Source organism: Numida meleagris, chromosome 5, assembly GCF_002078875.1.
Source record: "Numida meleagris isolate 19003 breed g44 Domestic line chromosome 5, NumMel1.0, whole genome shotgun sequence".
Classification (NCBI taxonomy): domain Eukaryota; kingdom Metazoa; phylum Chordata; class Aves; order Galliformes; family Numididae; genus Numida; species Numida meleagris.
Window position 1 is genome coordinate 23,236,048 of NC_034413.1, and position 27,809 is coordinate 23,263,856.

Here is a 27,809-nt window from a genome sequence, read left to right on the forward strand (position 1 = left end):
GCTGTAAGACAAACAGTATTTGTCTATGATCCTTGTTACGATATCATGGTATATTTACCCCGGTAGATGATAGCTTTTGGTGTCCTCCACTGTAGAGTGAGCAAGTGTCACTGCTGACTCTCCAGTGAGGCAAAGGAGATAGTGTCAACATCATTAATCATGGGCACTTATCTTGCAGCAGGAGCCCATCAACCTGTGACAAGGTCCTATTCCATGGACGTTAAACTCCTAAATGCTGATTGTAACAGAGGGAAACAAGAAGCAGAGGAGCTTCATAAACACTTTTTCCTTAAGTAGATGAAATTTCCTGGTAGTTGTTTTTGCCTCTACTATTTCTTTAGACCCCCAAAACAAGTTTGAAGAAAGGTCAATTTCAACTGCACCCCGATCCCTTTGGTGAATATTGATTCCCTTTTGCCTGTTTCTGCTGGAGTTTGCTCATTAACATCCTCTCTGCTGTTTTATTTGTTCACTAACATGAACCTGGGATCAGAGTGTTTATTAGCATATTTGCTTCAAGAGCTCACAGCTTTTTTCCTGGGTTGGTTTGATATAAACAGTGGCTAATTCTCTTTCAAAGTTTCAGAAGCGGCCAATATTTTACAAGACAGATTTATTTTTTTTTGCTTTCTATAGATAATCTTTTTTAAACAGAGCTGACAAAGCAGAAAAAGTGGAAACCACTTACAAAATATTGTGACCTGTTTATGCACTTTGAACAAAATAAACAGAAGTGGATCAGTTGAGATCACAGACATGCTTCCTGCCCAAGAATTAATCTTACTGACTTATTACTGATTGTAAAGAAGAAGCAAAATGAATAAAATAAATTGGGAATAGCCTAGGGGATTTACTACTGTTCTACCACATTATAGCAGAGAGAATGTGGAAGAGATCACATTCCTGTAACTTGTCAAGATTTTTCATATCTTAAGTAAAGAACTCCTAGACCTATTGAGCAAGCCCAGCTCTCCCAAACATCTCTGTGGGCAAGAGCATAGCAGGAGAGCCTGGGATGTGGTGAACAAGTCAAGCGTTATATCTGACACTCCCAGTTTGGAGATAAATAGCACAGGGCCCCTCTGGGAGTCGCGCTTGCCAAAAGCTGCCCCAGCCTCTAATCATTTCCTTGATGTGTGAAAAGAAGTGTAAAAAATAGAACTTCTCTTTTTGTGGCATCTCTGACTGGAACCAACTGTTAGAGATGCATTCTCTGAGATACTGAATCATTGGTTTTTACCCTGAGGCAATAACACCCCAAACACCCTGACATTGTTTGAATATAACACAAATAAAAAAGTATCTGTTTTGTCACCAGAGCAGTCCTGCATGCATAGATATTAAAACTAAAACGGAGCCCTTAGATGCTAACAACTCAGGGAGCTTTGTTTGTACGTTCCCTTTGATAAAAATACCTTCTCTTGGAGGTCTGAACAGAAGGTTAGAACATTTCCAGACCTCTCAAGGAAAATCCACTGTGACAGGAGTAATTTTGTCACTACATCTGGAAGCAGATATCAGTGTTGGCTTTTATTGATGTTTGGACATATTAGTACAATAATAATATCATACAAGATGTAGACGTGAATTTAGTGTGTGGCACAGGGGATCTCTAACCCTATCTGGGGCTTGTGGGGTTAGAGCGGTAATAACATCACCAAATTTCTGCAAGGAGGTATGCGGGCAGTTAGTGGTGACAGGCACCTAGGAGGCTGGGGTCTGTGACCTGCTTATGGAGAGCTTAATCAGAATGCAAAGTTCTTTTGCCCTGCAACTGTGGGCCCCTGGTGAGAGGAGGGCAGGAGGTGGGACAGGGGCTGCTTCTGGCAGCCTGTCTGTGGGAAGGGCAGGGAGTTTGGAAGGAGAGATTGTGTCAGGGTGTCAAGCCAGTAATCCCCTTGATTCTGTCTATCTATCAGTTCCCAAAACAACGTATTTACATTTCTAAAAATGCAGAAGTGACTGGGGTGCTTTTGGGCCAAGGATGAAGGAAAGGCAAGCTGTATTCCTCTGCCTCTCTGTAATTCCAGCCTTCTTTCACAGCCGTAAATCTTCCTCAGAAGGCTTTGAATGTCTTTTTGAGCATTAAAAGCTTGGGTGGTCAGGGTCAGGTAAGTTCCTTCCTCCCTCCTTCCCCAGACAATGAGCGCTTTTAAGAGTCCTACCCTTCTCATTAGGTTTCCTTATCTGTCCTTTTTATATCCCTCTTCCCTACAGGAAACAAAGCAGCACATACAGCGGACTCAGGACTGTATAATTCCTAATGCAGATTTAAAAGAGGAAAATCTTTCTTTTCTTGCATATTCCCAGAAGATAGGATCAGTATCTAGTGAACCCAGGTAGACATAGATGCAATCATGCTTGCATGTTACAGTGCTGCCTTCTGAGCCACACTTGAGAATGTGTTGCACAGAAAACCAGCACCAATAAATAGCTTCTGAAAGAATAAAACGCTCTGATCTTAAAATACAGAAAATCTTTCCTGAGCCATATTCAGGTCCTGTTCCATTCTCGTGAAGTTTGCATTACTTCTAATAGGCATATGACAATTCTACTCTACTCATGTGTGTCCAGTGTTGAATACCTGCTTTGATCTGTGAATGAATAGCACGTGCTGTTGCAGATAATAGGACATGTTATGCATTTTGGCAGACAGTGGCTTGAAAACAATGTTTTGTTCCAGCAGTGATTTTAAAGCTGCAAGGACAATGCTCTGAGCAGAAGCAGTACCTTCCTTTCCATTTGGTTACATTAAAAATCTCTCATGTGCCTCAATAAGAATGCTGCAGACAACCGTGTTTCTCAAAGATTAAACTGCAGTCTGCAGCACATACATCACATTAATTCCTTTGACTTTTAAAGTTTTTATCTCCCTATTATTGTCTTATATCGACAAAATGTCTGTACCTTTGAAAATGAAGGTCTGATTATTAGGACCCTTCCAAGTCAGGTCTTGTCCATATTACAGAATGGGAACAAGGTTTAATCACAATTACCTGCCAAGCTGAATATGATTTGCTCTGATCTACAGTGACAGGTCAGTTATGGTCATCATTGTGTCACATCTCAATGCAACAAAATTTCATAATGAAAGCAAGTCCACGAATAGTGAGTTTTAGCAAAAAGGATGCACCATTTTTTTAATATGTGAAACTGTGTGTACTGGGACACACAGAAAGAGATAGTAAAAGCTGTGAATGCTCAAGCCAAACTTTGCTGCTAAATGCCCTGTTAGAGGCTTCATTATCAGTGAACAGTTTATAGGAGATACTGTTCCTTCAGTGGGGTCTAGGAAGCTGGGGCATTTGTAACTGCAGTAAGTATTCTCTAAATGAAACTTCCTGAAACCACAGGGATTTCTGGTCCTCTCAGAAAAGACGTCACATTTTTAACAGGAGCTGGGACAGTGCCAGAATTACCTGTCTGCAGGATTAATTCACAGCTCTACAGAAAGCCTTACCTTGTAAATCTAAACTGAGTTGAGGATTGGATCCTAAATTCCTTTGGTTTCAGCAAGACTTTGGATCTAAATAAACATATATATTTCAGGACTTTACTATTTGATAATTTGACGTATTGAAGAATCTTGCAATTTATGGCATTATGCCAACAACTAACCAAGTCAGAGCCTTCAGCTTCTTACATACTGAAGAGCCCTTTTTCAGCCTTTTTTCTCTTACACCAAGGAACCCGGAATATATATAATATAGACACCATGTTTCTTTCTTTCCCTTCTCAAATGTGAAGATAGTTTAACTAGGCCTTGGTCTTTGCTTTCCTTAACCCTGTGAAGCCTCTCCTCTCCTATTAAGAGCTTAGATTCTGCATATGCTGTGATAGTCCAGAAAAGACATCATTATGTGTCAGCCTTGTCATTTTGGAAGACTAAATCTGGATTTCTGAATCTGTGTTGCTGGCATGTACTTACACCTCCTGACCCCAGAGGTCCTCAGCTACAGTTTGTATTTGAATTTGTTTGTATAATGAAATTATAAGAACAGGGTGAATATTTCCAAAGCTGAAGTCCCCCATGGTACAGATGCCTGGAAGAAGGTAAATATGGACAGATCATATTCAGCACCTCCTGAAAATTAAGTGCTTCCAGCGGAGCACAGAAGAACAGTAACACCCAAACTGTCATTTTGGAATGGGAATAGGATGCTGAGTAAGACAAACGTGTGATATATGTAAAGAAGTGGGCTAGGAAAACTTGCTACATATTGTCTATGTTTAAATTTGCTCTTGTCTACGTCCTATAACCCAGCTGCATAAAAACATCCTGCCAGATGTTTCTGCTGTTCCACTAGGTCTCATTACCTGTATTTATTAAAACCTGCATATATTACTGCTCAAAATTTAGTCTGGCTTTAAATGAGACTGCTCCTGGTAGCAATTCCAAGTATTTTAGTAGTATTTACTCCCAAGATTGAAGTCAAGCACTTGCTTTGGTGTTTGAGCAACTCAAGCAGAAATAACAAATCAAGGTCAATACCATCTACTAGTATAAACATTCTGACTTGCACAAAGCTTAGCCTTGACTTGCTTGGTAGCCATTGGTACATAAAAGCATGTGGCTAAGATCCACCTCATTTCCAGCATAGTGACCATGGCCAAGAGCTGCCTCTGTCCCACACATGGGGCCCAGGTTCCCACCTCTGACCTTCTGAGCCACCTTTACTGCTGCCTTGCTCCACCTTGCCCTGCAGCTGCTGTAGTGCAGCTGCCTCCCAGCCCAGGGTACTCACAGCAACCACTGGCTGCATCCCCACTGCAAACTCTGCCAGCAATTCCCAAATCCTTGCATTCTCTGGGAAACTGACTATGTCCTCCTGTGTTGTCAGTTCCTTTCTAATGACTCTAGAATTTGCAAGGGAATGGAGAATGATACTTCTGCTCTGGGTGTATGGAAACTACAGAACGCTTAAAATGTACAATGGGAAAAGAACTCCTGGTGCTATGCTGTTGGTGGGAAGAAACTGATCATGAGCTCATTCTTGGATTGGAGAGTTTTCTCCAGTCCAATTGCCAGCAAGGCTATTTGAGTGGAAGAAAAGAATAATTAGATTTGCTTTTGGTTTTCCTTTTTTCTTTTCTTTTGATTATTTTTTATTTACCCCTTTGAACTTATGAAAGTTGAAGGCAAAGCCTGAGTAAGGACTTTCTCTGTCATTCCCAGCAAAACAGTAGGAAGCAACATCACATGTATAGGATAAAGAATAACTGCAGCAGCTCTTAAATGCTCATGACAAGCTAGTAAGTGAACCACATGATAAAAGCCATGCTGCACTGATGAAGACAAAACTCACCCACTTTCTAGTGTCTCTTTCACATGGTTCAGAGTTCAAATTCACCGCTCATAGGAAACATATTGACTCAGTTGTAAAATGGGTTAGGATTTGCATGGAGTATAGACAAGTATGGACTTAAACCCAGAAAGAAGCTCCCTAAATGAACTTTCAGAACATGTTGAAACCAAATGCCTTGTTGCAGTGAAAATTTAGATAGCCTAGGTGCCCCTGGCCCTGATATTGTTGAAACCATGTTTAAACATGTCAAGGAATACCTTTCAAAGAATCACAGAATCACAGAGGGTGGAAGGGATCTCTGGAGATTGCTGTGTTTGACCCCCTGTTAAAGCCGGTTCCCTGCAGCATGTCACACAGGAAAGCATCCAGGTGGGTTTTGAATATCTCCAGAGGAGACTCCACGACCTCTCTGGGCAATCTGGTCCTGTGCTCTTGCACTCTCAATGTAAAGTTTTTCCTCGTGTTTGGGTGAAATTTCCTCTGTTCCATTTTGTGCCCGTTGCCCCTTGTCCTGCTCCTTTTCCATCCACCTGTTTCTCTCTCCAGTTTCAAGTATGAAACATCACTGGCATCTCTGAGTATAAAAAAATCCCTTCTACTTTCTACTGCTTGCAGCTTTTTTAGTCTGCACAGGCAAGTTACTTCTCTCTGAAAAACCCTGGCATAAATTGCACAGTCACCTGAGGTGATTCTAGGAAGTGTTACCTGTCCTTGCAGTCTGCCTCCCCACCACTTGGGAATATTCCCCTTTTCTGCAGTAGTGTGAAGAAATACCTCTTGTTGTACTAGAAATAAGAAACAGTGAATTCTTTAAGTCTCTTTTATGGCTATTTAACAGTCTTCTATAGGCAAACTTACTAAGTAGCAATGCTGTCTTTCCTACTGGCAATCTCTTCAAAACCATCCTGCTACAGAGGAAGCTGTGCATTCAGCAGCTCCCAGAGGAACTGCAAGCCCAAAAGCTGTGTGCTTCATCCAGGGAGGTAGTTTTCTATTGTGTTTCCTCATGAATAGTATGAGTGCCCGCAGACCCATGTGCCAAGGCTCTTCAAGGTCTTCCAGAAAGAAAGTGTTCTCTTCATTTATCTTTAAAACTGCTACCCAAACATGCTTATCTATAAAAGCCTCTAAGTCCTGAAAATTCCTATATTGAATTATGAGGGCTAACATTTTTACAAGAATTTCTTTCAAGTTTCATATTGGTACTGAAGCCAAAAGTCATATGTGCTTAATATTACATATTTTATAGTGTGTCTTGCACAGATATATTCAGTAATTTGAAGAGTTTGAAATATATGTTTTTCAACTTGAAATGGGTTTTCTTTAACCTGGTATTAAGGTGAAACATTCACACAGTAGTATTAATATAATGATTTACTGGAGTCCATTAAATCCACGTCATATTCTTACATATTTCCATTGCAGATTAGGTGTCTAGTTTCCCATGTAACTCAAGATGTTTCCAAGCATCTTGAAGTACTGACAAAGCTAATCTATTTGCGTACTTTAAATGCACAAACTTTACAAAATTTAAATATCACTTTGGTTTTATTTTTACGGTCACTTTGCCTAGGCTGAGGAATTAATTTTAAAAAAGAAGCTAGAAAAAATTGTCCTTAAGACAATAATAAAGTATTTCGTCAGTTTTTTGTTTCGTATTAAGAAGCTTACACTGAATATTTGGTAGTCTGTGATTTTTGGTTTATTCCTTCAAGTTTTTCCATGATAAAATGCTACTACCAAAGTAGATTAAATAATCTATGTGAAACTACAAAGCTAGTAAGAAGTGTTTTATCCAGTTTTGTTTTCCATGATTAAATTGAAGCTTAAATAGGATACAAGGTGTGAGATGGATATGTGATTTTAGGGATTTTTGAAATTCACCTTTGATATATTTATTTCCAATAAAACCTTTGACGTACTTTGCAAATCTTTAATACAAAGTTTGCGGGAGTGTCTATTTATGTCAGATCAACTTCTGCTCTCCTCCTCTTATCTGGACATACACATCTGGGAAAGTTTCAGTATCCCCAGAAATACTTGTTGCACGTAAGCGATAGAACAGTACAACTGATGGACCACTGTTGGAATTGGCATTTGTGTTTTAGGACAAGTCAAAGATTCATCACTGGAATGAATTTTTTGTTAAACTTTTCCACATGTTAATAAGAATAATAGGAAGACATACATTGCCATGCATAAAAACTAAAAGAAAAAGCAAATGGCAAATTACACTGGATTTATGCTTTTTTCTCTCAAAAAAAATATATTACTCTTTTGTATGGTTCTATGGTGCTTTTGACTGAATGATTGTTTTCTCTTGTGACTCACAAAGAAAAAGTATAGGGTCTGTTATGAAAAGGCTGTCTTTCCACTACATGTACATTCATATCAAACTTAGCATTAAAGACTTTGGGACTCTTTTCTCTTTTGCTACAATCCAAATGTAAACTGTATTTTACAAACACTTCAGGGCTGTTCTGTACTGCCAGAACTCTGAAAAGTGCCTGCAAGGTAAACAAGAATCAACCATTAGCTGATGGCCAAAGCCTCCAGCCTCTAGTCTGGGTTAAGACTTGAGAAAACGTCTGAAACAAGTCACAGTCTTTGCAATGTATTATTCAAAACTTGCATTACTATTAAACTGACAGGGAAAGAAGGCCTGTTTGAGAGTGTAAGTCACTCTGAAAGTAATGCCTCCCAATTATTTCCATGGAAACTATAACAGATGCAAAGAGCACAATAACACTATTTGATAGAGGAAATTCTCAGCTACAAAACACCATTTTTCTACACAGTCACCATCAGTAGCTATGTAGTTTCACCAGTGATGAGCAAGAGTCTGCGTGCAGCACTTGTAAAAATCTGCAGCAGTGTAGGTTACCCACTATCACTGTCAACACTGCTGAAACGCACCACCCACCAACTCACTGTACTCACATCCACTGTTTGGTCTCCAGAAATGTTCAGCAAGTGTCAATGAATGTCAGTAGGTGCCACGTTTTCCTCATGGAGGAATTCAATTCCACACCGCTGCTTCACACAAACTTCTATGACAAATGCCATTCTGTCAGACTGCCCCTCTGCTGCCATCTGTCACACAGTAACATCATGTAGTGGACTACTGTTGGGAAGGTTCAACCTCTACTGCCATACCACCAACATCCACCTCCAACGTGGTGAGCCAACATAATAAGATAGGAGGCATTTCTTTCAGAGCAGCTCTTGTACATGAAAATGTCAGTGTTTGCACCTCATTTTTTATATTTGTACGTTACTTTCTAATTGCTTGAAAGTTCCAACAGACTTTCTCATATTCTGTTTTATTATCCCATTACACTTTCACTGATGGCTTGTGCAAATGACTGCTGAGCTGTTCAAGCCAGAAACAGTGGTTTATGCCAGGTTTTCACATTACCTGCAAGTACTTCAACTGAAGACAGCATGCTTTGGGATTAAGAGCCTATGGAATTCTAAGTTTAATAATGAGATGTGCTTAGGCCTACAATATATCTATTCTTCATACAAAATATATCCTACATTATTTTTGGACAGTGTTTTTATCATTTAAAGTCTGCTAGGGCAGCAGAGTTCTAGAGTCCTGTTCTCCCATATGTCGCTTGCCTGTGACATTGACAAGTCATTATAAACAGAAATAGCTATTAGCATGTACTGTGCTTCCTTAGATGGGAGAATTACAGAGAGCAAAGGCAAGCACTGACCTACCAGACAATTAGTTCTTGATTCTGTGCCAAACCCAAACAGACTTTCTATGGGGTTATCCAATGTTTTGGGAAACACCCAAATTAAAATTCTCTTCTCCAGAGAAGAGTTGAGTTGGAGAAGACGTCTCTAGGATCTGAAGAATGGCATCTAAGCACTTGTGGTTTGTATTTTTTTATTTACTGTGAGGATTAAAGATTTAGAAAAATTGCTCAATGAGAAGACAAAAAGGTTGGATTATTTTTCGGTTTTTCTTTTCTCTTTTAGTTGCTTTTACTGAAAAATCAAAGGAATTGAAGAAAACCAAGAAATATTGTTAAAAGCTAAAAAATAAGCAGACCTTACTTCAGCAAAACAAAACAAAAGAATATCCCCTCACAAAACACACCTTCATTTCACAGGCAAAATTCCTGAACAGTAAAAGTCATAGAACCTCAACCAAAAACTGGTCATGAGATACTCTGGAAATTCTATAATTCCTGCAAAGACCTGACTATTGTGGAAGAAAGTGGAAGAAAACATTGAACAATTCTGATTTCTTTACACCTGGGAACAAGTTCAGTTCCCACCTATTCTCCCACTGATTTCATCTCTCCCGTGGGAGAGAAAGAAGGCCCATCAGATGAGAATGGGATCACATTTTAGTAAGTGAGATAGCAAATAAGGAAAGGGACTGCATTTCTGTCATTTTCTGTTTCCATGAGCCTTCTCTTCAGGACTGCATCAGATGTGATGTAGAATATACCAGATAGTGCCCTTGTGAGAATAAAGGAATTGAATATTGCAAAGTGGCGCAATGGGAGCCATATAGAAATACTAAGATAAATACAGATTTGATAAATTACTGGCAAAGGCACTGGAGGGAACAGTACATGATGATACAGTCAGGCTTTTTCATCTCTAATTTTCGTGACCCTGAGAGTAGACACAGCTTTCCAGAACTCACCACCTGAGGCAAAATGGTTTAATCATTTTATAAATAATTACCCCTTGAGACCTCTCAGATTCTAGAATAATAAAGTGTAGCTGTAAGTCTTCAGTTGGGCTGATGATATATGGATGCCCATTTCAGAATACAGAGAAGTACAGCAGGTCTGCATTGCTTAGCTCTGGTTGTCAGTGCTAATGTGTGTATGTGTATTCAGCAAGGTGTCTGTACAAACTGACCTCCTGGGCTGCACCTAGTGCCTGGCATGGCAAGGGCTGCCTCCTAAGGCTTCCAGCATGATGGAAGGATAGACATGCAAGTCCTTCCTGTTTGCAGTGAAGACAGCTCCTACAGAGCTGAGGATTTGTCCCATTTGTCTCTGCTGAGCAGCCTCTTACTTTAGAATCTTAGAATATCCTGAGTTGGAAGGGGCAAGGATCATTGACCACAATTCCAACTCTTGGCTCTACACACTACAACCCAAAAATCAAACCGTACTGCTGAGAGTGTTGTCCAAATCTTCTTGAATTCCAGCAGCTCAGTGCCATGACCACTACCCTGGGCAGTCTGTTCCATGCCCACCACCCTCTGACGCAGAACCTTCTCCTAACCCCGCACTGCCCCTACCCTGACACAGCTCCATGCCGTTCCCTCGGGCATGTCTCTGTCACCAGAGAGCAGAGCTCAGCACCCAGCTCTCTGAGAGGAGCTTCAGGCTGCCATGCGGCCTCCCTTCAGCCTCCTCTAGCTCTACATATACCAACATCTAAAAGCTAATTTGAAATAAAAGATTTTAAACAACTAATGAAAGGACAGTTGTTGCTTTTGCTTCTGACGTCCTTGTTTCTCAGGACTTCTAAGCAAAGGGATAATTTGCTGCAGAAAATGATAGCAAATAGAAAGCATTTTGATAAGTATGTGATTATTAAGGAATACTTCTGTAAAAATGCACAAATACATGCACTCTGTAGGAAAGTGCCATACTCTATGCATTCTCACAATGGTTCATATTCATGTCTTGTTACTTAGAGGCTTCTTGAAGGTCTTTTTTGTATATTCTACAAGATGTTTTGTCTTGCATCCCTTTGCCGGACAGAAATATTACTTACACTAAAATCCTTAATGTGAGATGCCCTATAAAGAAGTCATTTCATTTAATAACATTCGTTGTATTAGTTCCCCCCTAAAGTAATCACTTTGATGAGAACACTCTCTGTATTCCTTTATTTGATCTGGGAAAATTATCTTGTCTTAACTTCAGTATCCCCTTTTTATTTTATTCCAGGATAAACAAATATGAAGCTGTCACTGCAGAGCAAGCACTGCCTCTCCCTGTTACAAACCTTTTGATTTTTGCGTTGAGAGAATTTTTCTGCACAGTGATCTTTTTAGTATGTGCTTGAAGTTGTATATTTTCTTCCTTTCTTGTTTCCCACATACATGAGTAATGACAAAATTCCTGCTGTCCTAGTGGATTATATGTCCCATCAAATTTTCTTTCCTTCTCATAGAACTGATCAGATTATGTATCATTAAGAAATGATTTAATCTATCAGGCACTAATTTTAGCATAATTATTTTAATAGCAACCAAAGCTACTCATTGTGAGATTTGGGCCCCCATATTCTGCTAAAACATACCGCATCCCTCTGTTCTGTAAAGTCTTACATGTTATGCTTGACTTATGCATTATCCACTTACATGGGCATCACAAGTTGCTAAATCCATTTTGTGGACCTTATGCATCGTAGGGCCTCAGCACTGTCTTCTGTACTCTATTGGGGCCACAACTTCAGCCCTTTTGTAAGTCTTGGTAAGACAGAGGCTTCACTGCAAATCTTTATGGTATGAGCTTATAAATTGTGCCGTTATTTTTAAAAAACAAATTGCCATACATGTGGACAGTGTTATAAAAATGTTGGCATGTTGACATTGCTTTGAATCCCAGCTCAGTATTACATCTGTATCTCTCTTTAGCTGTAGATTTTCAGACAGCTATAAATGTATTTTTTTGCATACTATGTACACTCAATGTACTAAAAATCAAGAAATTATCTGTTAGAAAAATAGAAAGTCTTGCTTTTATTTACTACAAAAGAGGTTATCAAATCACAAGATGTAAATGTTGGATGGTTTTAGTACTTCGGGAACATCAGTAAGAAACATTGGACTGCAACATGGTTTCTGAAAGTCCAAAGCAATAATCTACTTGAGGAACTGCCAGCGTTTGAGGGATGCATTTAAATGGCATGTTATTATTTGAAAGTTTTCTTCTAGGAAAAGGCCAGAGCCCTTTTACAACATGTTGTGTTGGTGACTGGATAGTTCTGGGGACTAATGAGGAGATATAAAATCACAGTGAACACAGCAACCATTTCAAATCCAAGTAAGTACTGTTCATTTGCTCTTTAATCTGGTATCTAATCAAAGTAGGTGTTGTTCATTTAGTCTTTAATCTGGTAGCTCTCTGATAAAGGCATATGAGAAATGAGTTGACTGTGCCACTGCAATTTGCCAGACAGTTGTAAGAAATTATCTTCCAAACTGATGTATTTATTTGGTAGTACTTTTGAAGCCAGCAACTCAACAAGAACAGAAATCTTGTCATCATTAGTCAAAGGACTGACAGACTAGAAGGAAGAGAATAAACACACTGGGCTGTTTTATGGTTTTCTTGCCTGAAGAGCAATAGCACTTTCTTGCTCAAATAGCATCTGAGAGATTAGTTAAGCAGCAGAAAGGAGGTGACATTAACAGAGCAGAGAAAAACTCAGATGCTAGACATCTTCAGGGAAGATGGAAGAAGAGCTTCTCCACTGGACCTTGGGACAGCCTCCTACTTCCCGGTAGCCATCCTCTGCAGATGACAAACTGCCACGGAGCCTCGTTATCCCCTCAGCTGTGGAGCTGTCACTCTGAAATCACTCGCCAATGTTCCAGTCACTTGCAATTGTGAAGAAGCTAAGAAAAGCTGCAACCATACCGAGCTGACCATGGCTGCAGGACAGGGAATCTCTTACAGTGCTACTGCAAGGTTAAAAATAAGTGGGCCCTGAGGTTAGGTTTCTCATTTATATTCTAAATTATTAAAGAGAATATTTAATTTCATTTACCTCTATCTGGCTTCATTATTGCCGAGAGAATCACCCTGAGGAAACAGTTAAGCCCTCTTCTCACTCTGTGTGGGACTTTGGCGACTTTGGAGACTTTCAGATTGAATCTTTCACTGTCATGATTCAGTGCTGTGTCTCACCCTTTTCTTACAAGCTGTAAAAGGAAAGGTCAGCTCTCAGTAGGTTCCATCAGTGCCTTAAGACACCTTCAGGACCCTGGGCTGTGCACCTCCAGGAGGAGCATCCTCTCCAGCCCCAGATTTGGTGCCAGCCCCAGGCACAGTCCCCAGAGCCCTCCAAAGCCACCACCAGCCCCACAGGGTAGCTTTGTCCTAACAGCACGCTTCACAAGGACTGAAAACATACGACAGGACTTAGGGAGGTGCTGACAGCTCCCGTGGGCTTGTTACCAAAATATCATCCAAGTTGGTTTTTTCTTAGTTCCCCTTTCAGTTAGACAAACTGTAAGTGGATGAGTATAACAAAGAGGGAGCAGACTGTGTAATTTATGAGCAAACATTATAGATTATGAGCTGAGAGACGGGGCTCAAAAGGTGGCAATTCAGCAGCCAGTCAGAATCACCAACTGAATTTTTCTTAACTTGAGGCTTTTCAGTGCCCTCCGGAAGGACATCAACAAGATTTAGACACAAGCATATCCCTGCTGTTATGAACACTGACAAAAATGGAGAAACTGGAACTGGAAATGCATTTGCAATACTACTTTGGGAATTGCTACCATAATTACACCCCTTTAGATAACAGTACCTTTGTAAGTGCTTTTTCCCCGTCATGGAACACTATAGGGATTATACCATATTAATGACCTCAGTGGCCAAATTGTACAACTTCTGTCATAGTAAAAAATCTAGGAGAAAATTTGGCTCCATTGAGGCCATAGAAAAACTCCTCCTGACTTCTCTGGAGCAAGTATTTGGACAAAATCCATCCTAATTTTCCAGGTGTGACTGGTTCTAGTCACAGTGGGCTTATACTTTTGCCTCATATGACTATGAGCAAAGTGATACTTTTCATGCACAGATACTTCAAACTCTGAATTTTATTTCATAAAAGATCGTATGACTTGAATATACTGTTTTTTGTTTTTTTTTTCATGAAACATGGACCCTTTAATAGCAGTTACTGAAAGAGTGATATATATATACGCCTATTGCTTCTGTCACCAAATAAAATGAAATTCATAGACCTGTTCTTATTTAACAGGATACACTGTTTATGGCTAAATAAGGCCTTGAAAATTAAAATCTTCTGCCCTTCTCATGAGGTGTATAGATCCAAATTAAATGAACAAGTTACACTGAAGCACTTGCAAACCTTGAAAAGAGCATGTATTCACTGATTTATCCTACAGAAAACAAACTCACTCATCAACTGTCTTACAGAGCAAGTAAGGAAAGTGAATGCTGCCCTGCCTTAGCTTCCCTTATATGTTTCCAGTTTTCTAAAATCAGGCATGTCTTCTGCAGATAGGACTATAACAGCTTGATGGATACCTTAGGATCAGTTTATACATGAGAAGGTAATAATTGATCCCTGGCCACTCCATGTTCATGCATTTAGTTTGCTGTGTGATTTCAGGAGTAAATCAGGATTACTGGTTGAAAAAATAGAAGGAGGTAAAAAAAAAGCTCACCTTCCTTCAGCCTTAGAAAATATATGTTGTGTTAGAAAAGGTGTTAACCGACAACATGTTTTACCCGACACGGTGATAAATATGACCAAGCACCAACAATTTCTCTAGTGTGCAAAGCAGCCTTTGCAAGAGCCTGGAGAGATTCCCACTGGTCTCTGCAGGATTTGGCTGGAGCTCCTTTGCAGGAATTAGTTTGTGCCTGTGGAAGAAAATAGTCTCTTGGGGCTGATGCTGCCACTGAGGTTTTTATATGTATAATAATGTGCTGGCTGGTTCAGAGATGGGAAGTGGCAACGACGCGTGTGTAAAACCACACCACTTGATCAGTCTGAGATTTTTGCAAGGACAGAAATGGTAGCAGCCATGAATGCAGGGAGATGGCCACCAAACACCTCCTGCACTCTCATGGCCACTTGTGGTTCTGGGAACAGCTTCTGGGAGCAGCTGCTGTCCCAAGGCCAGGGACAGGTTGGCTGATGGCATCAGGAGAGCATGGGGTTATTCTGATGCATTACAAGATGATGAAATGCACTTCTTATGAATGAGCCTCCCTTGCTGCTCACACTTCCCAGTGGTCCCAGCAATTGCTCACACTGTTTTCCCACTCAGCAGGTCTGTTCCTAGCCTGGCTCCTAGGCACCTCCTGCCTAATAGAGCTCAGCAATGATTGAGCAGCTCTTCCTCCAGCTTTCACATGACTGAAATCAAGTCACATTTCTCTCTAAAATTTTCACCAAGTTTCTCTGTTCTTACTTTCAAAACTGGTAGAGGGGAACACTGTTCTCTACTCACGGCCTTGAAGGAGAAGAGGACAGGCCGACAGTGATCATGTTTCATTGGTCAAAGAATTGTCCTCCTTCCCTTGTCTAACTCCGGCACTTGAAGTAAACTGAAATGAAAATAACACTGAAAGGGCCTTTGATAATGAGCAGAGCTTTCTCTTCACATGCGCTTTTTATCAGTACATGCAGACATCTGAGCACAGAGTGGAGCCCTGTAGAATTGGATGTCTTTCACATTTTTAAGGACTGTTTTCTCGCTTATTTCCTGTTTTCTTTCTAGTAGCCCCAACCACATCCAGAACCTAGATAATAAGTGCATCGGTATCTATGCCAGCTTTGTTTCAGCTCCCTTTTCCACTTTTTAAATAAGCTTGGAGCTCCAGTTATTCCCCTTCTGATACATAACTTCAGCAAAACTTGACATGAGGCCAACAATATCTAAACAAGGAAAAAGAAAGTCTGGGCAGAATAGGAAACAGGTAATTCTGCTGCTGTTGCAAGTGCTGGAGCTTAGACTTAGCATTTTCTAATAACTTTCTCCAGCTGACAGTTACTTGTTCAAAATGAAACACATATACTGCAGGGGGAAGAAAGCTGATGTGTTTCTCAGTTAAAAGAAATGTTGTCAGACATCTGTGTGCCACCTGGTAACCTTGAACAAAGCTTTCCCCCTCCCAGCTGTCGCCTGCCTTGCTGTGCCTCTGCTGGTTGCCACTCCCTCCTCCAGCAATGGTTGCGTTTCAGTGGGTTTGCACATACAATGTGATGCCACAACCTGTAGACTTCATTTTGTTTCCATCAAGCCCAGACTCTCATTGGAGTTCACCTGGATAAGCAGCGTGGAAAAGTGCACGAGGACCGCAAAGCACAGCTTCAAGCATCAGAGCATTCCAGGAGCCAGTAAGACTTGAAGCCCTTCCACAGAACTCAGCTTCCATGCGAAACCGCTGGCCTCCTGAGCATGCACCCAGAGGAGCAGGAATGCCGGTGCTAGTGTTGGAGAGGCCTGCCACCCTCACGCTGTGCGAGCAGAGAGCATCAAAGGCCGCTGAATCTCAGACTGCCGGCTCCCTCTCCTGGCAGAGCACGGCAGTGGGGCCGGGGTGGGAGCAGCCCGGGCAGGGGAGCTCCTCCGGCAGCGCAGGGCAAGATTAGCAAGGCAGAGCTGTTCTAGTGAGGAACATCTGTGACATAGCTTTAGTTACATAAAAAACATGTGCTTGAGCACAGATAAAACTTCATAGCTGCGCATTATCTGCAGTCCTTAAGATTGGGGTAGTGTGGTTTAGTCTCTAATACTTTGATAATAGGCTGACTGTTCTGCGATTCCTCTCCAGCACTGCAGCCTATTTGCTGATGGCTTTCTGTGAACAGCCAGCCCACAGCGTGCTCGCACAGCCTGTGACTTGGTCCTTCAGAAACACCTATTGCTGTGGTGGGCAGTGTACAGCATGGGCCTCTCAGCAGTCCTGGCCCCTCCACAAGCATATGCTGCATCACCATGCATGAAGATGTAGCCTGTGTGCATCCATGATATCCCTGCCTGCTGAACAACCTGCCAACACCAGGCTCTTAGATGTGACATCGATGGAGGCAGCAGACACAGTGTGACACCTGTACCCTTGTTCAGAGCTGAGTCAGGAGCCACCCCAACCAGCAGCTCATGCTCTGCTGCCTTGCAGAGAGCCACTTCACCTCGTAGAGCTGAGCAGTGGTGAGGGCTGCCCACACGGCCGGGCCTGGGCAAAGACAGTGGCCAGGCCAGGTGCTCCCACTGGCACAGCCCCATGGCACAGTGGCTCCCCACCCCTCCCAGGACCATTTCTCAAAGATGATGATGCTCTTTCTCTGATGTCTCTTCAAGTGCCTTCTTCCCCCAGCACCAACCATGGCTCTTGCTGAAGCAGTCAGGCTGAGCTATGTTCTTACAGGCCCTAAGCAAAGTTGAAGCTGCACAAAAGGGATTTAGCTGAGCACAAGCTGCAGCCCATGAAACGCCTCATTATAACTTTGCCATTCTGGTCATAGGAGACTTTTTGTATATTAGTCAGAATTAAATTATTGTTTCTTTCTTGGGAATAGAAAAGGAGATACTGAGAAAGAGAAAGGCAAAGAGAAAAGTATGCCTCTGCATTTTGCAAAGATCTCTAAACTTCCCTGCAAGATTTTACCTGCACACTCACCAATTTAATGTTAGGCGAGGTCAGTAACTTATCTTTGCATTATAATAATACAAAATTGTCTTAAGGAAACAGAGGCCACCCATTTTCTTAGTGCTCAGTCCTGCGCTCAGTGGTACATCTGAGTGTGCAGCTGTGGTTGTATGCTGGCCTGTAAAGAGTTAGGTTATTATTTACTCAAATGATCTTCAGTTAAAGGTTGTATAAGAAAATGTAGGTCTGTCTGTGACCTGAAAAACAGTGGTTTCCTTTTCTTCTTTTACTTGTGATCAGCATTCTGTCCCTTTTAGTAATTATATTTTTGTGATAAAACCAAAGCTCAATATTAATGTACTATGTTCTGGAATATGTCTCAGAATCAATTGGTAAGGATCGATTGGCACACACTCCCAGCTAACACAGCGTTACTAATATTACCTAATTATATGTAGCCTTGTTTATCAGAGAGCGGATGTATTTTCAGACATCTGAGTATGTCCGTGGCTTTTCTCACAACATTATCTTTTAATTCTGTTCTTACTTTTCTCAGTTTTCTTCAACAGCTTTCCAGCCCTGAGCAGCACTGGACCAAGCCGTAGTGTGTCGGTCCTCCTGGGCAGCAGCAGCCCCAGCAGCCATGCCTCCCCTGAGCATGGAAGTCTGCATTTCCTGAATCAACACACCCAGCGCTTGGCTTTTTCTTCCCGCCTGACGTCACAGCCCTGGTCACATTGTGGACTACACGCATGGCTTATGCTGCTGGTACATGTTTTGTAGCCGTGAGAACAGCGAGCAGTCAATTCACTAAACTTTGTAATTGATCACTAACTACCACGGATGTGGTAAAGTTCTCTGTCAGTCCAAGTCCCTAAATCAGAGCTGGCTGTCTTTCAGAAAGGGATGGTCATACTCAGCTAGAATAGATTAGGGTGATACAGAAATAATAGGGCAAAAATAATGGTATGGCTGCTTCTATGCAGGAGATCAGTTTAAACACTGGTCTCTTCTAATCTTACATTTTTTTTCACAAGGAAGGTGGTATGTACGCTCATCAGCATACATGGTAGACTGCAGCTGGATATTAACTCTCATTTGTGCAGGACTGTGCAGCTCTGGGTAGGGTTGTTCTGCCTCCCGAGCACCTGTTCAGGAAAAGATCTTAAAACACATTGTTTCATGTTAAGAAAAAAGTTGGTCTTTTGCTCCCAGCAGCTGGTGTAGAAGGACAGCCCTGCTCTTCCTTCGCTTATAGAGCAGTTGGGCTGCACAGCTTGCTAGGTAAGGACAGGCCAGCACACTTGTATTGGTGCCAGGAATATTGCTGCTGATTGAGATCACCGAACCATGTCAGAGCTCAGCTGCACCCATGTCAGAGAAGCATGTCTGAGACTAGTTACAGCTAACAAGGCTCTATTTGATGGGAAAAGGAAAAAAAAAAAAAAAAGACCAGTGAGATTTATAACAATTTCAAGTACAGAATAAGCAATATGAATAGATGAGCCCTTATAATGGTAAGGTCCTCTTTACATACAAATATTTTCTGTGGCTAGAAAAAGAGAAATTCAGAAAATAGAATGAGTGATAACAAACTCTTCTTCAAGAAAAGTTTTTCTGCATTTCCCATGGGATTCTGTTGAATGGGTAAAGACAAAAAAGGGAAGAGCAGAAAAAGCTTGCAACACAGAGCAAACCTTGAGTGCCAAGAACATGCTCTGGATTTTTTTGTAAGATGTCTGGTTCTTATCTCAGCCCTGATTCATCACAGTTTACTCTCAGAATTATTCAGAATTCAGGGACCTTGCTCCTATGGGATTAATGGGTTATGTTCAGCACAGAAACCCATGACACAAAGTGCTGTTTAATTATTCAGTCCAGACTGGTTTTGGTGGTTAATGGAAATAAAAATAGCAAGAAGAACAATTATATTATTTTAGATGATTTACATTTTGTAGGTGAAATCATTTTTTTCTCTTAACCGCGTAATCCAGGACTGCGCACAGGAAAGAGGGGCCATGTAAAGGAGGGGTCAGGCTGTTTGTGACACAGAGGATCAGCCTGCACATGACTGAAGAGGAGGAAAAGGAAAGCACTGCCATAAAAGTGACAGTAGAAGTGAAGAATTGTGGTGGATGTGTAATGCACCACTGAAAGGAGAAAACATACAAAGCTGGAAGTCTTATCATATCTGGAGTCTTGCTATTCCAAAGCAGGATTTAAAGGGAAGAGGCTGCAGCCCTTGTCTGCTAACATCACTTTTTCATATACTTGGGAAAGAAAAATACTGAAGTGATATGATTACCATAATTACTATCTCCATCCAAAAAACGTGGTGGTTTTCCACCCTGAATTCAGTTCATTCAGCCACCGTGGCTAGTACCAGCCAGGAACTAATGCCACAAGCTGCAGCCACTAATGCAGTAAGTCTCACACTTCAAATGCACCATACAGGATGTCAAGGCACATTACAGACATAGGAGTGCAGAAGTATTATGGAGCATTCCTGTTACAAGGAATTTCTGTGTAGCTAACCAAGGATACGGAGTCAAACAAACACTGTCAAAGGTATGCTGCTCCAATAGCTAGCAAAGCCAATTTGGAGTGATGGTTCTAAACATGGGTTTTCTGTGAAGGCTCAGGCTTAACGTATAATTATCAGAGCTCTGTTTAGAGGGCATGCTGTGGCACTAGGTTGGAAATAGGCAGGTCAAAGAAGTAAACAGGATCATTTTAAGCCAAAATCATCACCAAATGCAGTCCTGCTGTGCAAAGAGGATATTAAATCAGGGTAATGACTCCCAAACCTCCTCATCTCTTCTCTAGCTGCAGCTGCCCAGGGGATGGGCTCAGGACAGGGCTTTCCCAGCTGCAAGAGGCACTGAAGTTCTGGTTAAGCAGGTATCTGTGGTTTGGTAAACGTTTAAAGCCAAGCTGGCTAAATGACTTGTGTGGATGAAGCCTTGCAGTTTTTATTGCTGTTGTCTTGCCTTCTCACTCTGCTTTGCTGCAGTAATTGGTCTGCTTTGGTGGATTTGGTTGTAAGTGGTCATTCACAGCTGGCTCTAATTTAATAATTTAAAGTGGTGGAGGGGCAGCTTTTAACCCAAAACGTTTTCTGAACTGCTTTATTTTGTAAAAAATGTTTCAGTTGTAAGGTATGTAAGCTAAAACTGTTTGAAAGACAGAGTTTGGGAACTTTCAAAAGTTTGTGTTCAAGTTCTGTTTCATCTCTGCTTTCCTATTCTTTCCTCCTTCTCTTGTCTCCCTTTATTTTGAATTGTATCATTGAAAAGAAAGGCAATGAAAGGAAAAGAAAGATAATGGAGAAAATACTAGAATATCCACATACTAGTTTTCCTCTAAATGCATAAGGAAGTTGTGGTTATTTCTTGATTTTTTTAATTTAAAAAAAAAAAAAGAAAAAAAATTGTCTATGTACCTGTCTTTTTCACCATGGTATTTCATACTGCTACTGATCAGATGAAAGTTAATATTTGGATAAACTAAGAATGAGAAGACAGTGGTGTGTTCTTAGTAGAATTAGCATAAAGGATACACTAGAAGGAAAAATAGAGTGCAGTCTTCATGTGTTAGGCACAGACAGCTTACTGTCTGTGCTGCAAGAAGTAAGGGGTTGTTCTGTAAGTGGCAGTGGAGGAAAGTGAGTTTTGCGCTTGTGTCACAGAAGGAAAAGTATTGCTGAGTAAATGATGGTCAAAGAGAAAAATTAAACTGCGTATGACGGAGAAGAGCAGGATAGTGTGACATGGATTGGAAAGTGTCCTTTGAAAGCCAAAAAAAAAAAAAAGAGAAGAGGAACTGCAGTTGTGTAAGTGGGACTGGAAAGCAAGGTTTGCTTTTGGGAAAAAATTAAAAAAATAAAAGGTTGTATGGCTAAGCAAAGAAGCACGATTTATTTCACAGCCAAGCACTTGAAATTTACAGGCAAAACAGTCCCCATGTATATGTAGTGCTGTGTCTCTGTAGTTGAAAGGAACACACTGTTTTCAGATATCTTTTAAGCAATAACTGAATGATGGTAACTGAAAAGATACTTTGTCATCTTGACCTCAATTTCATGCGTAAGCACAGTAGATGTACTGAGCTACCACCCCTTATTTTTCTTGGTTAGGATTTCCAGTCTCCCAGCAATAAGACAGATGGGTCATAACTATTTATCTATAGAGAAGTGGTGAAAGCATAGATGGAAGAGTTTTGTTGTCCTTATGACAGCAGGAAGAACTGTTTCGGGCATTCTCTGTGTCCATGTCCACATTCACATTTCCACACCATATCCCCCTTCAGCAGTCCTTCTGTAAGACGTTAGGTAATGGCATGGGCTGTGGTGCACGGCATTGGTTTTGTCTCATGAGAAAGTAGAAATAAGATCTTAAAATATTAATTATTTGTATCTTTATTATGCCAATATCTGGTTAAAATCTTCTAGTTATTTGGGAATTGGTTTGTTTTCACACAATGATCCTGACACCCAGTTACTCAAACAAATCACGCTCAAACACAGTGCAACACTTGGTACCAGGAACCACATTTCAGAGAAGGTGAAGCTGGGGTCAGACGCATTCCTACTAATTGTACTGATTGCAGAAGGGTTATTCCCTGGTTGAATTTGGTCTCTGATGTTAAAAGGGATAGCTGCTAATTGCCTTTAAGGAGGACTCAAAAACAGGAATGGGAGCTGGACAGTAACTCCTTGCCCATGCACATGCACACAGATAAGTGTGCTAATCTTTTGGGGAGTGTGGTATGTGAGGAGCATGTGCAGGTCAAGCTAAGCAGGGGCTTGGAGGGTGATACACAGCCAGTGATGGAAAACGTTTCTGCATGCCCGTTCCTTTTGTTCCATTGATATTGACTGTGCAGAAGAAATCTTATATATTGACCTGATTTCTTCAAATCAGTAAAGTGGCATGGACACCAGATCATTCCTGCAGTTTCTGCTATGTTCTGACCAGGATTCCATTTGAAGCTCTTGTCTTTTAACAGTGTGCAGCTCCTGCCCCTCAGGTACGCTTCTCTGAGGGCACTGCCTTTGTGTGCTGTGATGATGGAGGCAGGAAATTACCCTGAAGTTTAGCAGGTCTGGTTCACTGCTCAGCAGAGTTGGTGGATGACTTTCCATTAGCTTTAAAAGTAAAGGAGCAGGGCAAAAGAACCAACCCAAGTCACTGTAATCCTGTTTGTAGGCAAAGCAATATGTAGAGTAATGCCAACTAAGTATTGAATCCAAATGATACAAGCAAGTCCGGAATACCTTTGAAACTGTTAAAGGTTACCTGGAAGGTCAAAGGTTACGTAAATAAGAAATCATTTTAGAAGTCAGCCTTATAAAAGCTCTGCAAAATATCCATGATGCAATTTTCAACTGTTCCCCCATATCAGTGTGGAATGGGTTCTCTGCACATTTCCCAGACAGCAGGCAGTGACTGTGGAGCAAGTTTTGCACTGACATCAGGAGAAACTCAGTCTTGATCTGAAACTTGTCAAGTATAGGATGAGTCAATGTGGACTTGAACCTGACCTCTATAATCAAAATCAACATAATCCTTGCAAATGAAAAATGTGGTCAGCGACTCCATGATAACAGCATCTTGGGCAAGGCTTCCGGACCTGCTGGAAAGCATCCCTGGCCAGAGAAAAGTGGTTCATGCTGACCCCATAGAACCTGTGGCCAGGCAGCTTATCATTAAGTCTCCCCCTTACCGAACACATCGTCTCCAGGCAGAAACTGCTTTTCTGTTAGGTAGGTGCCTGACAAGGTGTGTTCGCTTGCAGAGGAGTTGAGCGTGACCTAATTAAAGGTGATTTAGTGGTGCAGAGTTCCCCCTTGATTTTGTTCTTCCCACAGGCTGGTATTTGGCAACCATAAGCTTCAGTTCAGATCCATTGTGCAGAAATATATTTGAACATAAGGCAAGGCAGAGGGAAATAATTTTCTCGTTAACACACCTGAACTGTCAGAAATTCTGTTCTCTCCATTGAGGACGATGAAATTGCCAATCCCAAATGCTCCCTGCCCTTCTTTTAGGGATTAGTGACTTCATCAGCACGAGCAGAACAAACACAGAGCTCTGAACCAAGTTCTTGGCAAGTTCAAACCTTCCCAGGCTGAGATGAGAAAACAAGGAAACACTTAGAGCAGCGACAGCATCTGAACAAATGAAAGGACCTACAAGCTAATGATAAAGGCTTTGGAGCCAATCGGCTGAGCTCATCCCTGCTGTAAACCTGTTATTCTTCCAATTCAAACAACAGAAAAGGGGCAAACAAGAGAAATCCTTGGTAGCAAATGTGATTAGATGAAGCAAACAGTAAGAGCTCTGCAGTAAGTGCAGTTCATCACGCAATTAGTTCCTTCCCAGCTTCACCATCCAGATGTCCCTTCTCTGGCACAGTGCCAACCAAGCAGCCAGGGCTGGGCTGCTGGGGGTATTAGAAAGTCATGGTAGATATTTTCCTTAAATTGGGCTGCATGCTGGTGGTGATATTTACAGTGATGGCATGTAAGTGACCTTCCTGGGGGGGGGGGGGGGGGGGGGGAAGAGGAAAAGGGGATCTCAGTGCTGTTGTTTCAGTATTTATTTTCTCTTCTATAATTTTAGAAAGCATAGAAAGAACCGGGCTATAAACAATATCATTTAAAACAAGGGCTGGATTACTGTGGGTGCTTACAAAACAGAAGCAGAGGTGACATTTTACGTAATATATGTCTGTTTGGTTGGAGCATTGGTTTGTGCCTTTTTTTTCCTTTCTTAGGCAGTTGGAGTAGGGAAATGAAAATTAATCAACGTTTCTCAAAAACAGTGGTTCGATCTAAAACAAGGTAAGAAATTATTTAAATTCTTTGGAAAAACTTGAGTACGTAACACACCTCATAGCTCCCCTAGGACAGTGCAGAGGGAATCTTCTTGCAGCAACATTTTGGGATTAAGTGAGCTACTGTGCCCAAGGCAACATCTGAAGTACTTTCTTATTTAACACAACTTTTGTTTTTGTTTGCATGAGAAATCCTACTGTGCAACTATTTCTAGTGTAAAATACCACTAAAGTTAGTGGATTTACACTGAGGATGAATTTGCACTCTTCCCGTTTTCTTCACTTTATTTGCCCCAGAAGGCGTAATCGCTCACAATTACTTGTTTATCAGTGACAAAAAAAATGGTGCTACTTTGAAAAGAAGACATTAAAAGCTGAATGGCAAGTGTTCCTGCTCAAGTCTATACCTGCCCTCGCAAAGCAGTGCAACAGCCATGATTAATTAAATGGGTTGTAGATAAAATGATCCAGCCTGCAACTCAGCTGAATTAAAAATAAAAAGTGGCATTTGCATATTGAGACCTAATTTCTCCTCTTGAGTTCATGTGGTGGAACTACTGTCAACTCACATTTCAGATACTGAAGTACTTCTGGAAATAACAAGACTTGGTACCCTGCCTTTGGCTTCAGTGGGGTGGCTCCTGGCTCTCTGAAGGCCAGACACTCACTCTGCCTTGTGGCAATTTTTTGTTCCTTTGTTTAAAACAAAGGTGGTTTGATGTGTGTGTGTGTTTGTTTAATAAGAGAAAGTGTTTTGTTCTACAAATATGTCTAAAGATTTACGAAGTCCCTTTTCAGCATTGTTAAGATGCTGTTCAAGTCACCTGTCCTCAGATCTAAAAAATATTTAAGGATGTGTTTAATTTACTGGAAGAAATGGACCTACCCTTTGAAACTGAACCAGCGCTCTGTGTGACATTGATGATTTTCAAATGATAGCTGATAAAAATAGGGTTGTAACTTATTTTTAAAGACTTAGCTGTACTTATGTTCTTACTTTTAATAATAAATTCTTACCTTTCAATGCCTCCTGACCAGCTATACCGTAACCAAATCCACAGGGATCTAGGGCTCTTCACAACGCTTCTGATCCTGAATCTATCGAATCTCACAATTTGCTCTAGACTTATACCCATTAGTGTAACAAATATACTAAAAAATTAATTAATGCCAGTTAGGACATTGATTATTTTTTCATTTAAAATATGATGGAGCTTTTTCTTCCATTTGCAATTTAAAAATATCTACCGTTTTTCCCTATGTCCTCAGCGAAGCGCATATGCAACTTCTAACACAATTCCCATTTTCTATGAAAAATGCAGTTTAACATTTTTACAAAGAATTCCGTATACTTGAAAAGTAGAGAAAATTCTTCCAATGGAAATGTTATGACCTGCTCTCAGCCTAACTCATAATTCATACAAATCAGCCGTTGCTCAGCAGATGTTCAGGAAGGAGCAAGCCAGTGAAAAAACTAAATCCCACGTGGTTACGCTTGAGAGTCTTGGTTTGAAACCAGGCAGGATGGGACAGCAGCTCAGGCTGGGGAAGTCATTGATTTTTTTTCATTCAGTAGTGCAGTAGTTTTTGTTTCAAATGGGGGGGAAAAAAGGGAGGGGGAGGGGCAGGAATGATTTCAGACCAAATAAAAATGGCCCAAGTACCACTCTAAAGGAAACATTCCTGAGTGCTCCTTCCCCTGGCTGTGGTGAAGTCTGGCTCTTTTTTAAATGGAAAGTGAAAGATTTGAAACTTTGGAATATGTTGGGCTGTACAGCTATAACTACTCAAGAAATTTGATTTGAATTTGCCAAAATCTCTGTGGCTCTGAAATTGCTGTTTGCAGTGAATAAATGATTGAATGGGAAAAATGTGAATCTGAAGAAGACTTTAATGCTTGGGCTCCAGAGCAGGTTTGCTCTGCCCCAGGACGAGTCACCCCAAGCAGGTCCTGACATGTATTTGCTTCTCCTGGAAAAGTAGTTATTTGGAGATATTGGCCACAGTGTCTCTGTATTAATTCTACAATTGCGTCACTGGATAAAAATATGAAGGAGCAGATGGATTAATGTAGAAGCCCAACTCTACAGAGCAAGGCCCAGTACTTTCTTCACCGGAGCATCTGAAGGCAAAATCTGATGCTGTTTGCATGTAGGCAAGAACCCCTCTTTCATTCCCAAAAATATGGATTTTCATCACTGCACAGGAAACTCTGTACTTCCCTGTGCAGTATCCCATCTACTTTCAATTTTCTAGAGGCAAGGAGGGATGCAGAGTGTTCGATCCTCTCTCCTCTGTAACCTTGCTTTGCGTTGCTGCAGGCTGGTGCTGGAGAAGCCTCTCCCCCATAGGGATGTGGATGGATGTGTGCCTTTCCTGCGGCAGCCAGCTCTGAGTGCTCTGCAGCTCATCACGGCACTGGTGCTGTGGACAGTTGCCAGAGCTGCTTTTCTGCCATCAGTCCCCCTCCTTCTCTCTCCCTTCCCCGTGCTACAGAGGGCTCACTTGCCTCACTGGATGCATTCCATGCTGCAACTGTGGCTACTGGCACGGAGGGAATGGTGGGTTGGTTTTACATCATGGTTTTTCAGTGGAAGCAAGTCGTTAAAATAAGAGAATAAAGCTAAACAAAAGGCTGTGTCTGCTGCTGAAGCTGTTCCACAGAGCAAGTGCATCTGCTTTTTCTCACCTCTGAAACAAATCGATATGGCTTTAAATGATTATCCCTGATGCCTATATCTCTTACCTCATGCTGCTGTTATCCCAGCCTCGCTACTGCCTGGTCATTCCTACCTCTTCCTTTCAGTCTCTCTCCCTTGGCTGCTTCTCTTTGCGTTCTCTCAAACATGCACACAAAATGCTCACTGGAGCAGCTCAGCTTTGCTCAGGCGTTGTTTCCTTCTGCAGACAAGCACACATTTCCCATCTCTCACAGCCGTGTGCACACTCACTGCAGTGCCACCGCTCACTGCCTGCCTGTACCTCCATCTCTCACGCATACACGTGCGCTGCCTGGCTGAGCGCTGCCTGAGCAGCATCTGCTTATCAGGAGCTTTTCTCCTGATGCTGCAGTTAGTGGAGAAGGGCTTGTGTTTCTCTACACCTCTGTCTGCCAAAGATATTCAAGCTAAAAAAAGAAAAACGTTTTGAAATTGAAATAATCTCCTCAGCTCCAATCTTCTCCCATACACCCCATCCCCTCTGGGGCAGGGATGCTTGAGTGGAAGCCTATCACTGGTGCTAAAAATAAAAGACCTCCATGCAGATAAACCCATGCTTTGGGGACTGCCCCATTTTTCTAGATCCTGCCTAA

General features: G+C 41.4%; 1 long non-coding RNA gene across 1 annotated transcript; it reads left to right on the forward strand.

The window, feature by feature from the left end:
• On the forward strand, positions 20,026–27,413 carry LOC110400401. Its single transcript, XR_002439798.1, has 3 exons — positions 20,026–20,560; positions 24,437–24,503; positions 26,818–27,413. It is a non-coding gene; the product is annotated as an uncharacterized LOC110400401 (long non-coding RNA).